We start from the raw sequence: 15,755 nt of genomic DNA on the forward strand, positions 1-15,755 counted from the left end.
CTAGCACTGCCTGCAGTGCTACATTGACTCCTGAAGCTTTAGTAATTCTCTCTTCCTGAACTAGCACTGCCTGCAGTGCCACCTTGAGTCCTGAGCCTTAGCTCAATTCTTGTTCCTGCCCCAGCACTGCCTTCTATGCTTCTTTGTTTTCTTGATTCCTGAACCTGCACTATTCTAGTATATCTTTGTAGCCTCCCCTTCTGTATATCCTTTTCTAGTACCTGCCTTTCTTCTCATTTCCTTGCTTCCAGTTCCTAGTTTGCTGTCTTTCTATTCTGCTGCCTTGCTTCCGTTGCCTTGTACGTTTGTTACCTGCTTTTTTCCAAGTGTGCCCTGTGACTTCCTTCCTTTCCTGTTAAGCACTCCTCCTTGCTAGCTCCTTGTCTATTGTGCTTGTGTTTAGTTCTACTCCCTTGCTGTTACTGCCTTGCCTGTTCCTGTTTGATCACCAGGATCCGTGGGCACAGCTGACTGACTACCTAGGTGGTGTTTCTTGTTTGCTGTAAGTATCGTCTTTGAGCTACATTTATAACTTCACCATAGGTATAAGCTCCGCAGACCCTGCCTTTGCCTGCATATCCTATATGTGGGAATTTGCAGTCAGTATCTGTAACAGCAATTGTGGGTGAGAAACGTACTGAGCTTCAGTCTTGCTGTGTGGCGCTCCTTAGTGTTTTACCCCACACTCCCCTTTATTGTTAATGTTGTTTCATATATATTTATTGCACATTCGTCCTGGGTGTAGTTATTCTCAATGCTAAATTGCCTTGTGAGTGCCCTTACTTTTCTGAGTCTCACCCATCTTGTTCACTTGTACAGGCTTCCCCTTTGGATCACTTTTTCTCCTCTGACTCCCTGTGTGATCCTGGGCAGCACTGTACTACTGTTTCTGTGCACTGTACGTTTTCTACCTAGTTCCTAGTCCTTGCCCAAGTCACTGACTGTGTTCCTGACATAGCCCCGGACAGTCCCTGACAATGTGCCTGCTCAAGATACTAAATTGGTAGTGGACTGGACTCTCCTGTGTTCCTGGTCAGAAAGACAAAAGGCAAAGCTCATCAGCATGCACCTACTACTATAGCTAGACAACCAGTAACTGTTCATGTGTGTCGCACATGGGCCACCCCCAACATTTATGAGGAAATGCCTGCATGTAACACACAAAGTTGGCAATGTAACATGTATGACTCTGGCCAGGACTCACCCCCTTGTAGCTGCTGTTGTGACCTCAACTGCTGATCAAACTCCTGGTAGGCCACCACCAGTATGACGAGCCATTAGGGGGGTCAGGATCTGGCAAATGCGCCATCCAAGTTTGACATTCGTGGTTTTCTGGGTCCAGCACCTCAGATCCTCCCACCTTTTCCTGCACTTGAGGATACACCAGTGTTAGACCCCCAGGGTCTGCACCTTCTGATGATGTCTTTCCAAATCACTTGCTTCTGATGGGTTTTGACCTGTATGGATGCAATAGATGAAGAAAAAGATTTTAACTGCAAATTTTAGGATATCTGTTTGGTTGACACACATTTTGTATACACCTAGCAGAAGCATTATTCAATAGTTAATCTACATGTGTAATTCTCACATGCTAAGCACTACAAAACATGAATACACACTTTTGTAGTCATCTGCTGACTACCCTCAACCCTGGTAATGACCTACACTGACTAAGCCAGCCCCCTAACATAAAGTAGTCCAGAGCCATCCTTGAGGTACTGTGATGTGAGGTATTATGAAATATAGTACAACAATGTGACCTTCGGAAGGGTAAACTACATGTGCATGACTGTATAGACACCTTTATAGCCAGGCCCATTGACTTGATGCCAAGGGTCCTTATAGGCTGGTACCATAGTATAGACTACATCCTAAGACTTAGGTCACAATGAAAGGGCTGGCATGTGTGTCAATGAGAGCTTCCTCTCTGGGGATATATGGACATGTCAACTACTTAATTGAATAGCAGAAAACGTCTGATTGAGTTTGTGCGATATTTAATAGTAGGGGGCCTGTCATTAGTAAATGTCACACATTGACAATGTGAGGCAATAGAATGAAGTATCAGGTCCAGGCATTATCTCAGTCACCATTTCAGCAATCAGGGCTACTATTGGTTCAGAAGACTCATTTTGGGAGCATCCATGAATCTGAAGGTCTACAGGGAGATTACTTTGTGCATCAGTTGTATTGCCACAATAATTCTGCCCCATGGACCAGACTGGGGACAACTCATTGTCAATCCTTGATCTCTGCAGGCTGCAGGCTGTGCATACTGATCCCATATGAACATGATATTTCAACCAATTCAATGCACAAAAGTACCTTTTGTGGCTATCCAATATAAGACCCCAAGGTTATGTGGCACTCTGAAGGGGTCTGTGAGGTATAGCTGGCTCCCAGACAACACTTTGGTGAGCCCTGATGTGGGCTGATTGATATGTGAGACTGTACACATGGCTAACATCATCCTCAATTGCTTCTTATAGTAAACACACACAGCTCATGCTGTAAAGCCTGTACATTTCTTTGTACATTTACCATGACCTGCTTAGCAAATTTATCATATGTACCATGAAATGTATACATGCATAGATACGTGCATGTAGTACAAGTAGAATATAGAGCTTACCACATATAACAGTGGTGATGTTAAGTACACAAAGTACACTGCACCACAATACATGACATGATTGTCCCATGTAGGGACCACAAAATGTTACAACAGCAATCCGAATTCACTCTGGGAATCAGCAGCACATTGTAGCCTGTGGGAATGGAAAGGATAGGGTTGAACAGAGTAAAATAAATATGTGAGATAGTTAACTGTTCCTCTGGTGAGCCTCAGAGTTGGCCATACAGGGAAAGGAGCTCTTCGACCAGTTTCTCCAGCTTCTTTGGAGAGAAGACAGGGCCCTCTCTATTCTGCTTGGCATGGCATGATTGCTCCAAGAGGTGGCAACCAGCAGCTAAAGTGGAGGAGGTGTTGATAACAGCAGTGTTTGAACGCAAATGGGTTATTTTTCCAACCGTCCCAATCACCGTTAGCCTATAGCTGTGTCCAGCGTGGATAAAACTGCCCACCACGCGGTCAACTTCCACTGGTGGCGGTAAATTCCGATTTTCCTATATGCGAGGTCAGGCATCCGCCATTTTAGTGGTTGGAACTACAGTATGGGTGACTGATAAGTGCGTCACCACCACTAAAAAACTGTTGTAACATGTTTTCAGATGTATTTCCATCACCCAAAAATCAGTGTAGTGCATTACTGTGCATAAATGATATATTACATCGGTGCACTGTACACCACTGGTAAGGGTATTTTGTGCGAGCAATGCAAACTTGACAATATGAAGGTGCTCATGATACATTTTTGGATGTATAATGTGCACATTTCTGTCGCAGATACATGTGAAGACCTCAATAGGGATTATAGGTGGATGTTGAACAGTAGACAATTATGATGTGAATTATCTGTAACGCTTTCTGAAGCAGTTATGTTTTTTCAAATTACTTTTGGCTTACTCTTCATATAATGAACTGTGGACACTGTGACTGATGTTCAAAATTGTTTTCATTCCACACATAGGTATCCTGGGAGAGAGAGGAGATAACAGCCTCCAGTGTACCGCCCATTTCAAGACTTTCAGACCTTGGAAGAAAGGGATGTCATCAAGAAGTTTAATTTGAATAGGCAAACAATACAGGATTTATGTCATCAGCTGGAGCCTGATCTCCTACCTGAAACAACTAATCGCACATGTATCCCAGCTATTGTGAGACATATGTCAGTAGTGCATTTTCTGGGGACAGGTTCCTTTCAATACACTGTGGCTATATCTGGTGGTATGTCACAGCCAATATTCAGTGATGTACTACAGGATGTGCTTACTGTAATGATGAGACACATTGACAGCTACGTCCAGTTCCCCAGACGTGAGGATTTAGCCAATGTCAAGGTTGACTTCTGTGGATTTGTTCACATCCCACATGTGGTTGGAGCCATTGATGGCACCCATATTGCCTTAGTGACACCACAAGCCAGGGCACAAGTTTACCGTAACAGGAAGCACTTACATTCTATCAACATGCAAGTTGTCTGCTTACCAGATTTTTACATAAATGTCTATGCCCGGTTCCCAGGATCAGCCCTCATGGTTCCTTCACACTGCGGAACAGCATCATACCCCAGCTGATGCCACAACTGCTATCGAAGAGGGCCTGGCTTATTGGTAAGTTTGATCTGTCCTAACTTTGTGTGGGTGATGTCAGGTAGTATGATCAGAAACTGTGTTACTTATTGTTGCACTTATGTCTGTCATCCATCTAGGAGACTCAGCGTATACCAACCATCCATGGTTGTTGGCACTGCTGACGAATCTAAAAACGGCTGGCGAAGTCTGCTTCAATGAGGCCCATGGAAAATCATGGCAGTGAGTTGCGCTGGCTTTTGGGCTCCTGCAGGTCAGTTTCAGATGTCTGGACAAGACAAGGGGGAACCCTCCTCTACTCACACGAGAAGGTGTGTCAAATCACGGTAGCCTGCTGCATGCTCCACAACATCACCCTGTGACGGAACATCCCTTAAATCACAGAGGATGGAGACCATGAAGTGCCACCGGGTGAAATGCCAAATGATGATGATAGTTCTGAAGAGGAAGGAGCTTACTTGCATCAAGATATCATCGACAACTTCTTCTCATGAATGTATGTATGTTGTGAGATGTCATGACTTCGACTATTAAAGCAACTCTTGTTGTGATGATGTGAGGAGTGTGTTTAGGGAAAATATTAAGAAGCTAAAGCTCTGGCAAATTCTGGTAACAGTTGTTTACGGAGGAAGGTTTTGACACATTATTTTGCTAGTGTTGCTTTGTTTTAGTTTAGATTTTTGTCATGGACTGTGTTCTCCAGCAGGTGACTATGTAAAATGTGTCATATGTATGGTTTCATAGCTAATCTCTTTGTTGTGTTCCGTTTTAGGTAACTTCACCATGACATCTTCATTTGGACATGTTAGAGTTGTGACATTAGCAGTTATATGATGCTGTTTGGATGTACGAAGTGGACATGGTTTGTTCCTGGGAATGTCTGTCTCAGACTTTGGGTTCACAAAACCTGTACCAAGACAGCTTGCACAGCGATATGATAGAAGTTAAGAGGAATCCATTGGACTTGTTCATTATCAAGGGGTGGTCCTAATGTAATGTGTGTGCCATCATGTGCACCAACAAAATGTTGTTGCGGGCCCAAATCATGGAAGTCACCCTTCACAGTGGCTAAATCCTCATTGAGAATAAACCAATAAACCGTATATGGCTTTTGATGTGTCGCCTCATGTAGGCCAAAGTGCTTGTGGCACATCACTGACATTTGTTCATGTCATTCCATCAGATGCAGCAACACTGGATTGGAATGACCCTGTGTTCAGAAACTGTTGTCCTGCCATGTATCTGTTTATTGGTTTAAATGGTATGGGATTCCTTTTATGAGGAAGGCGATATGGCTCCAGCTGGTGACATAGACCAATTGTATTTTGCCTATTCTATAGAAAATTGTCTGATGTATCCCCTCCTTCCATTTTGTTTAGGACTGCACCTGAATATGTGATCACTGACACTGAATATTTGAGCCATGTATGATTTGCTGTGTTTCTGACATCATGCCAGCCTTTGGTTGGAACAATGGAATAAACATGTTAAAAGACAAGACTCTTGCATGTATGTTTTGAGGTGCCATGGCTGTGATCCTGAGCTAAAAAGTGTGTACATGCAACATATCCATGCCTACACAAGTAGCTTGAATTAGCATTGTAAAATTCACATGGGAGTGCATATATACATTTCTAGATGGGAGTTTTACTACAGCAGACAATTCGTTTGTGACGTGTGTATTTAATAAAGTGGTCAAGGTGAAGCGAATCATTGTGCAACAACAAACATAAACAAACGTGAAGTAGTCATTCATGGTGAATAAAACCATGGTTGTAGATGCCAAATTATCTGCAGTCTAAAATACTACTCCCATCAGAAAGGGAAAAGTGTCCAGAAATAGTTCACATAGTGAATGCGTTACACACACTGGAGGAAATTAAGGGGCATATTTACAAATAAATGTCAGGGCACAGAGCTGCACCAAATTTAGCAGCACCGCACTCCAACATTTTGAAAATGTAGGGAAGCACTGTATTCACACCCCTGTGTTTCCCATAGTGCTGGCATACAAAAAAGCTTCCTAGTGCTGAAGAGGTAGATAGTGGTGTAAAAGTCCTGAACAGGGTTGTATTGATGTCCTGCAGCACCCCAATGAGCAGGCCCATTTTGGTGTTGTGGGTGGCCAGCTCCTGGTTTAAGTCCCTCTGCAGCTGCTTCATCTCCTGGATTTCCATCAATACCTGTCCCATTACATCTTGGAGGCATGATAGACTCCCAAGACTTGGTCAATGGTGGACTGGGTGTGAGTGGTCCCAGTGGACTCACTCAGTGGGCCAAAAGTACCCCTCCCACAACCCCTACCCCCACCGGGTCCTGGTCCCTCTGTGACTGGGCTGGTTATTCTAATATCAGAATTCAGGACTGGGGGGCACAAGATGGTAGTTACTGTGCTAGGTACACAGGTTGGGGGACTGTGGTTAGCAGGGGTGTTACAGCTGGGGTGGGAGGTTTTGGTGTGGGCACAGTGAGACTGACTGTTTCTGTCTGCCAAGGCTGACCAGTTGTGCCAGGACTGTCATGCACGTCCACATGTCTAGTAGTGTTGCCATCGCTGAGGGCTTCATCTGGGGGTGGATTAGGAAGTCTATTCAGTGGCCAAGCTCTGCCCAGGTGCTGTGCCAGATTGATCTGTTGTGAAATAGAGAACATTGTTATTGGTGGAAGCGTGGCATCTAGATCCAAATGTTTTGTGTCACAGTAAGCAGAGTCCTAGGAAAAACAAAATAGGTGGAGGTTACTATTGTGAGATATTTCCGTGGTATTGAACTTGATAACAAGACATTTGGAGACTTTCAAAACATGTACTAGAATTGAACAGCTCATTAGATGTACGGATATATTCCATTTTTGATTAAGGAATTAACATGGCATATCACGAACATTTAAGGTAACACAATGAAGAAGTAACGTGAATTTGACCTTTCCAAAGTCTAGTTGTGAGCAATACAGGCAAACACACAAGTTGGTTGTCTATTTAGCATTAGTCATCATGTGAGCAGTGCAGAGTCAAGGGGTCACTTGCCACCTCTAATAGCGGACTTTATGCCTAACAAATATTTGAGATACACAATTGGTATGGTGTCACTCATGTCATCAATAGTTTCAGTTGAGGAGACTAGGAGAACATCAAGCTAAGTAGACAGAAATGTCTCTCAGTAGAGCATTGTATGTAGATTGTTCAGTACAGGAGACATGAACATCAGTTGTAACATGTCAGAAAAGTGAAAATGGCGAATTCACTATTGAATCTTATTTTCCGTTACAGAAACAGGGCCTCGTGGTAGTTGTAGTTATTTCAATAACTACTTCCCAACACTTGGCAAATGATTAACTCTGTGAGAAGTGAACATTAGTTGTAACAAGTCAGACAAGTGAAAATGAGAAAATTCATTGTTGCATCTTGTTTTCTTTTACAGAAACAGGGCCTTTTGGTATATGTAGCCATTTCAATATCTATTTCCCAACACTTGACAAATGGTTAGCTCCATGAGATGTGAACATTAGTTGTAAAATGTCAGACAAGTGAAAATTGACAAATTTACTATTGCATCTTGTTTTCTGTTGCAGAAATAGGGTCTCCTGGTAGTTGTAGTTATTTCATTATCTACTTCCCAACACTTGATAAATGATTACTGTTACATACCTGTTGTCAAAATGCAGTTGGATTGGACCATACATTCACATATTGACACATATCATGGGTCCTGGGATGATGATTTAATAGTAATACACTTATAGAGAGCATTGCAACATGTGGCATGTTATGTTATGTTATGTCATTCAGTATTTGTTATAGCGCACGTCTCGTCCCCGCATGGGACATGTCAGCGCTTGAGATAGCAGAGTGTCAGGAGCTGCTAATTATATAATGGAGATTGATACATGTGATCTTATATGCAACAACACACATTGGCACTGACAATCAAACATATTTGATACTTTGATACTTTGAGCATTGCATGAAAATAGATAAACAAGACAATAGAAAAAGCTGAGATGAGACCATACAGGACGTTAAAGTGTTGTGACAGTTAATGAGGTCTAATTTGCCAGACTCCCCTCCCTGCGAAAGTTTATGTTCCATGTAGGTACCCCAATATAGGCTCAGGTAGTCACCTAACCTTTCACCTATAACCTCCCATACCATTTCACTACATAACAGCTCTTAGTACTGACCTTTTACCTAGTTTTGGTAATGCCTAAAGAAGACATGGGGTTTTCTCAGAAAAGCTTAAGCCTCATTCATTGTGCATGAGGATTCTTGGAATCACAACAGGACAGCAGGCCTACCATCTCCTGCATAATAACTATGTATAAGGGTCATTCTTTCCGTCATCCTAGTCTGACATGACATAGCAAGGAATATCCCCAGGGGGTACCACTTTGGGTATACATACAACATATCTTGCTGAGGTAGTCAGAGGAGAAAAGGACTTCCATGCCGACACACTGACGCGAGACACAGCGGCTCCTGCAGGCAGACACTCCAGCTCACAGTGTCTCATTTCAAGTAATGGGGTTGACTTTATCCTAGGAGTACGCATTCTACTGTGATGCATTTTATACACTTGCCTGTATTCATTGTTTTAGCACAATGGTGGAAATCTGCCATCCTTTTACTCTGTTAGTACTTATTATCATTTATATCTGTTACTGTCTAAGTGTTGTCTCAGCACACCTGTTTTACACTAGAATGATGCTGGTTCAATAAATGCTTATTAAAAAACTTTCCCACCGTTTATTCTGTGTATCTCTCTGAGACAAAGTGATAACGAGTGACTGAGGGAAAAGTATTGCACTGTTTCCACGATCCCTGATGGGACAGAGTTGTCATGTTAGATAGTTGCCAAGAACTATTATCTCCTTGGTAAGAGGGGTTTCTAGTGGCACTGTGAACTAGCTGGTATACAGACTAACATACCTGGTAGGGGTGTCTAGAATTAGTCTGACACCAATCCTATAGTGTATGTTGTCTAAACGTGCAGATCCTATATAGGTTTATAGGAACTACACGACAGCAATTCCTGCCAAGCCCTAAAAATGCAGGAAGGCCAAGACCTTCTCCTTCCAGAGACAGAGTTGTAATCGGGTGCTGGGAGGACCACCTCTTATTTCTGGGCTGCCAGGTGTTGCTTGGAGGCCAGGGAATGTACCTTCCCTCTCAGGTCATTCCACGTCTTCATTATTTCCTCCTTTGTACACAGAGTGGTACCAACAGCATTCAATCTATCGACTATCCTGTCCAACATTTCCCTTTTACTACTGAAAGGAGAATGTTGGACTTGGGCTCCGAACAATTGTGACTCTACTCTCATGATTTCATCCACTATTTCTGCCAACTCAGCCTCTGAAAAATTTGGATTTTTTTTATATAACTTAACTCTAAATTAAAAAGAGTTCCAATAACTAAGTAAAAACACCAAGGAATAATATTAAAAAATGGCAAAAGTGTGCAGGGAGTGTTAAATTGAATAGGAAAAAATTGACTGCCTTAATCAACAAAAATGTGTGAGGTTCAATAACAAAATATTGAAGTATAAAATATAGATGTTAAAAATATTGAAAAAAGACGTAGAATGCTAAAATATCGACTCCCTATACTTAAACAGGTAAGTACAAAATATCGATTTTTATATATATAAAATACAATAATAAATATTAAATGTGTTAAATAATAAAATTAATTTAAAGAACATAAAGTAGATTTAATATACATTTTAACAAATATAACAAATAAACCTAATTAAAAAAAGTTAAACACACATACATAATTATTTGAATATACATATATATATTTACTTTAAAACAATTAATAAACTATTATTATTCACACACCTATATATATTTATATATATATATTCATATATATATTCACTGAAAAAACCACAGGCTTCAGGGACATTATAGTTAGTTGGACATTTCACTCGTACAAAACCAGAGAAATTCGGCTGTTATAGTTAGTTCAGCTAACTATAACTTGCGCCCCCGCAATGCACTGCTGATGATGTCACATGTCACATATTACATCACTCATGACATGGTCAGTGACATCACTGATGACATCACTGATGACATCTCAAATGACATCACTGATGACATCATCCCCTGACTGTGTGTTTCTGTAAAGTTTAAATATGTTTTATATTTATATAGGCCGAGGTGTATCGAAGAATGAGTGGGTGTATAAGTGTGTGAATGGATGGTTTAGTAGGTGCGTGACTGACTGTATAAGTGAGTGATTAAAAGTGTCTTACTGAATGCATGGGTTAGTGACTGATGCAGACATTCACACAGTTTAGTTTGTCAGTTGGTGTGTAAGCGGTTGCATGGGTTGGTGAGTAGCTAAATGAGGGTCTATCTGGGTTATTGATTGGTTGTCTGAGTATCTGTATGGGTGCCTGAGAGTCTGTGTGGGTGGGTGGGGGGTGTGACTCTGTGCATAGATGTGTGAGTGGGTGAATCAATAGGTGTATGGGTTCAAGAGTGCATTTGTGAAGGACTGTATGGGTGAGTGAGTGTGTGTATGGGTGGGTTGGTGAGTGAATGGATGCCTCAGTGCTACATGTGTGAGTAACTGCATATGTGAAAGGCAGTATATGTGAGTGTTAGAGTATATAAATGACTATATGTGAGAGTGAGTGATTGTGAGAGAGGCTGTATGGATGAGTATGTGCTTGTATTAGGTATTGCATAAGAGTGTAAGTATGTGTTAGTATATGTTTGAATAAGTGAGGTGGAGTGTGTATAACTGTATAGCTGAGTAAATGGGAGTGTGATTGATTCTTTGCATGACTGACTAGGTTTGTGAGTAACTGTATGGATGAGTGGCGGTGTGTGAGTGTCGATAGATAAGTGAGTGCATATGATAGTGCCGTATTGATGGTTGACTGTATGTATGAGTGACTGTCGGGGTGAATGAGTGGATGTGTGTGTAGAATTAGGAATTAGTGAGTGGGTATGTACTAACTGGTATTGGTGTGTCTATGGTTTCTAAAATGGTATTCTGTATTTTAGAGTGGGTGTATCAAAGGTTATATTAGGGTATGAGGAGGTGCATCAGATTATCACATGGATGATGTCATCAGTGATGTTATCAGTGATGTCATTTGAGATGTCATCAGTGATGTCACTGATCATGTCATGAATGATGTAATATGTGACGTCATCAGCAGTGCATTGCGGGGGCGCGAGTTCTAGTTAGCTGAACTAACTATAACAGCTGAATTTCTCTGGTTTTGTACGAGTGAAATGTCCAATTTGAATGTCTAAGGTTTTTTAAATGCTAATTTCTAACTATAACGTCCCTGAAACCTATGGTTTTTTCAGGAAATTTCAAAGGTTTTTTAAATGCTAATTTCTAACTATAACGTCCCTGAAACCTGTCTTTTTTTTTTTTATTTCAAAGGTTTTTTAAATACTAATTTCTAACTATGCCTACAAAGGTAGGACATGTGCAGAAAGAGGAAGAAATCAAAGAAAGAAGCAAGAGGAAATGCAGAGAAAGAAGCAAGAGAAATGCAGAAAGAGGCAACAGAAGTCCAGAAAGACAAAGAAAGGTGTAGAAAGAAGCAAGAGATGTGCACAAAGAACCAACAGAGGAGCAGAAAAAGGCCTTGTTGCAAAGACATCCTGTGCCCCCAACTTTTTGCTGACCGGTACTGGTGGTAACTGACTCTGACTAACAAGGCCTGGAGCCAGTACTATGCTGAAAGACACTTAGAATACAGTGAAAACACCTACATACACTAGGGTAAACTATAGGTTGGGGTACCCCTGTGATTGGCATGACCTTCCCTGTATGGCCTCCCCTGTATGGCCCTAGTACATAATAGAGAAGGGGGATTAAAACTACCTCTAACAAAGAGGTGCAGAAGGAGGCAAGAGAAGTGCAGAAGGAAGCAACACAGGTGCCGAAAGAGGCAAGGGAGGTGCAGAAAAAAGCAATAGCAGTGCAGAAAGAACCAACAGAGGTGCAAAAAGAGGCAAAAGGGGTAGGAGAGATGCAGAAAGAGGCAGGAGGGGTGCAGAAAGAAGGAAGAGAAGTGCAGAAAGAGGCAAGAAAATTGCTGAAAGAAGTAACAGAGGGGTAGAAAGAAGCAAGAGAAGTGCAAGAAGAGGCAAGTAAGGTGCAGATAGAAGGAAGAGCAGTGCAGAAAGAACCAACAGAGGTGTAGAAAGAGGGAAGAGGGGTGGAGAGAGAGGCAAGAGGGGTACAGAAAAAGGTAGGATGGGTGCACAAAGAGGCAAGAGAAGTGCAGAAAAAGCCAAGAAAAGTACAGAAAGAGGCAAAAGAGGTACAGAAAGAGACAACAGGGGTGCAGAAAGAAGCAAGAAAGGTACAGAAAGAAGCATGGAAAGTGCAGAATGAAGCAACAGGGGTGTAGAAAGAGGCAAGAGAATTGCAGAAACAGGCAAGGGAAGTGCATAAAGAGGCAAGAGAATTGCTGAAAGAAGCGCAGAAAGAGGCAAGAGAGGAGCAAAAACAAGCAGGAAAGGTACAGAAAGAGGGAAGACGAGTGCAGAAAGAGACAACAGGGGTGCAGAAAGAAGCAAATGAGGTGCAGAAAGAGGCAACAGACGTGCAGAAAGAGGGAAGAGAGGTGCAGTTGAAAAAAGAGCATGACATTAGTTAAGTTTAGAAATGTGGGCGTAGGATTCACTGCAGTACCAGAAAATAAGCACACATTGAAAGAGCTGAAAACGCATAACGTGGCACTGGGCGAGGCTCGCAGCCGAGGTTTTGTATCTGTGCTCTGACTCAGAGAGAGAGGGAGGTCTGCTAAGCAGTTATTGTGAAAGTAGCCCATTGTGCACATATTTTACATTATTATTGGGCATGTACGCAAATAATAACACGTGGATGTGGTTATTAAATAAAAAGCGAGTGGTCTTTTTTGGTTTACTTTGCCTTGTGTTACATGGCGCCTTGATGCTGCAATAGGACCGCTCCAGTACATGATTGCATGTTGTTGAGCTTGAAATATTCCCCGTGTCGCGCTCTTGATGCAACCTCAAGGTGCGAAAATCACTCATACCACAATTTAAAATTGTGCATTTTTTTGTGATATAATTAGGTCCTAATTTGAGCCGTGGTAAATGTAATAGACATAATGCAGCCGGCAATAGAACAATAAAGTACATGTCCTAGTACATGTCCTAGTGCGTGTACTGAATATGTGCATTTCCACTGAGATTGCAAATTAATGATCACGTCATGTGTGCGTTTGGCTCTTGGCTTCTTGAAGTGATTGGCACCTGCTCTGGTTGTAGTTTGTTCATGTTGATCTTGATTAAATCAGTGAGTTGGTTTGTGTTCATGATACTCAGTCAGGTCTCGCTCTGCATGCGCCGTGAAGCAGGCAAGCGTTTGGTTCTGGAGTGTCACTAGTGCATCAGGAGGGTGAAATGCAGGTGTGCGTGGGTGTAGGGGCTTTTTCCACACACCTCCACAGTAGCTCTGAAAAGTATGAAAAGACATGGAGCCTCCTACTTTCTTAGCTCCACAAAAAGCTGTAGGCCTGGCTAATCGAGTAGTCTCACTAGGCCCTGGAGTGCCTAGACTCCCACCTACTCAGTGCCAGGATTCCCTTGGCTGGTAGGGCACAACAAGTTTGCATGGCATATTGTTACAGACAGTCCCTCTCGTGCCTCACAGGCTCTCTCCTGACACATGGCCACAGTCCCTCTTGGGCTTCCAGAGGCTTTCTCCAGACACAGGTCATAGTTCCTCTTGGTTCTTAGAGGCTCTCTCCTGACAAAGGGCGACAGTCCCTCTGGGGGGTGGGGGGAAAGAGTCTCTCTACAGACAAAGGGCCAGAGGCCCTTTTGGCTCTCAGAGTCTCTCTCCAGACACAGGTCAAGTCCCTCTGGGGCTCCCAGGGGCTCTCTTTAGACACGGCCAGAGTCTCTCACGTGTCTCACAGGCTGTGTCCTGACACAGGGCCGCAGTCCCTCTCGGGCTTCCAGTGGCTCTCTCTAGACACAGGTCACAGTCCTTCTAGTTTCTCCTGACACAGGGCCATGGGCCCTGTTGGGGTCTCAGAGGTTCTTTCCAGACACAGGGCCACAGTCTTTCTCGGGCTCTTAGAGTGTCTCTCCTGACATAGGGCCACAGTCCCTCTCTGGCTATCAGAGACTCTCTTTAGACACAGGGCCACGGTCCCAGTCGGGCTCTCAGATGCCAGGTCTCTCCAGACACAGGGTCACAGCCCCTTTTGGGTTCCCAGAGCCTCTCTGTAGACATAGGGCCACAGTCCCTCTTGGGCTCTGAGAGACTCTCTTCAGACACAGGGCCACATTACCTTTCAGGCTCTCAGAGGCTCTCTTCTGACAGAGGGCCACAGTCCCTCCCTGGCTACCCATCGGCTCTCTTCTGTCCCTTTCGGGGTCTCCGGGGGCCTCTCCTGACACAGGGCAATTGAGTGCTGCTACTTCTCAGCTAAAGAGAGGCAGGTGTGCGTTGGTGCAGCCGCTTGAGGGCTCCATCAATCCAGGGGCGTAACACAGGCCCCGCAGCCCCAGCATTGCGGGGGGGGCCCAAGCTTTAGGGGGCCCCCTTGGCACACAGTACATTCACTGACAGTAGGGTCCGTCTGGGAATAGTTTTAAAGCTACGCTTGCTGCTTTGCCACATAAATTAAATGGTGCTTATGTGCTGCTTATAGGCAGAGTGGAGATGCAGGGGCTCTAAGAAGGGGTGAAAACACTAAGCCTGGACGGTAAATTCCGTTCCACTCGCGGAATTTGGGTCATTTTGCGCTTCGCAGAGAACGCAGAATTGCCCAAAATTCTGCGTTCCGCGGCTTCGCGGACTTTTTTGCTTGTTGCCGTTCTCAAAATGCGTTCGCGAGATATTTGCCCCCGAGCACGGAAACAGCATTCGCGAACAGGAAAAAAGCATCGCGAACAAGCAATTCCGCGTGTTCATGGAGTTTCTGCGTGCTCGTGAAGATTTTTTACCTTTTCGCGCAGCGCGACTACGCAAATTCCGCCCACCCCTAGAAAACACAACAAAGCCTCATTAACAATTAAATGGTCTTTTAAAGACCTGTGAAGTACTCGGTGCGGCTGTGTGTGCGCCCGGGAAGCTGGGTATCCGGAGGCTGGCAGTGTGTTTAAGAAGGAAGGAGGGATTGCCATCTGTCTAAGGAAAGAAGGGGCAGTGGCTGTCGAATGTTTAAGGGACACACAGGGCATAGTCTCCTTTTGAGACTCTAGCGGTCAGTTACTGTGCCAAGCGGTCAGTTACTATGCAAAGGTAGCATGCGGTAGGGACCGCCTGTTGGCAACTGAGGAGTGCGGTTGAATAAAAGCCAGAGGGACTGACATTGCTGATCCCTGGACCCTCCCTCAGGAGGTAACTCAGAGTCACAGGAAAAGGATGTGAACTGTGGGCCTAGGAGAGAGAAGCAGCAGTGAGGAATAAAGTGAGACAAAAGGCAGGAAGCCGCAATATTTTGAATAAAGAAGGGTGGGTGAGGGAAGGGAAGACGAAGCAAGCTGAATGAAGAGGAAATGTGCTTAAGACTAGGCAAGCTGGA

This window comes from Triturus cristatus, chromosome 6 (genome assembly GCF_964204655.1).
Source record: "Triturus cristatus chromosome 6, aTriCri1.1, whole genome shotgun sequence".
Classification (NCBI taxonomy): domain Eukaryota; kingdom Metazoa; phylum Chordata; class Amphibia; order Caudata; family Salamandridae; genus Triturus; species Triturus cristatus.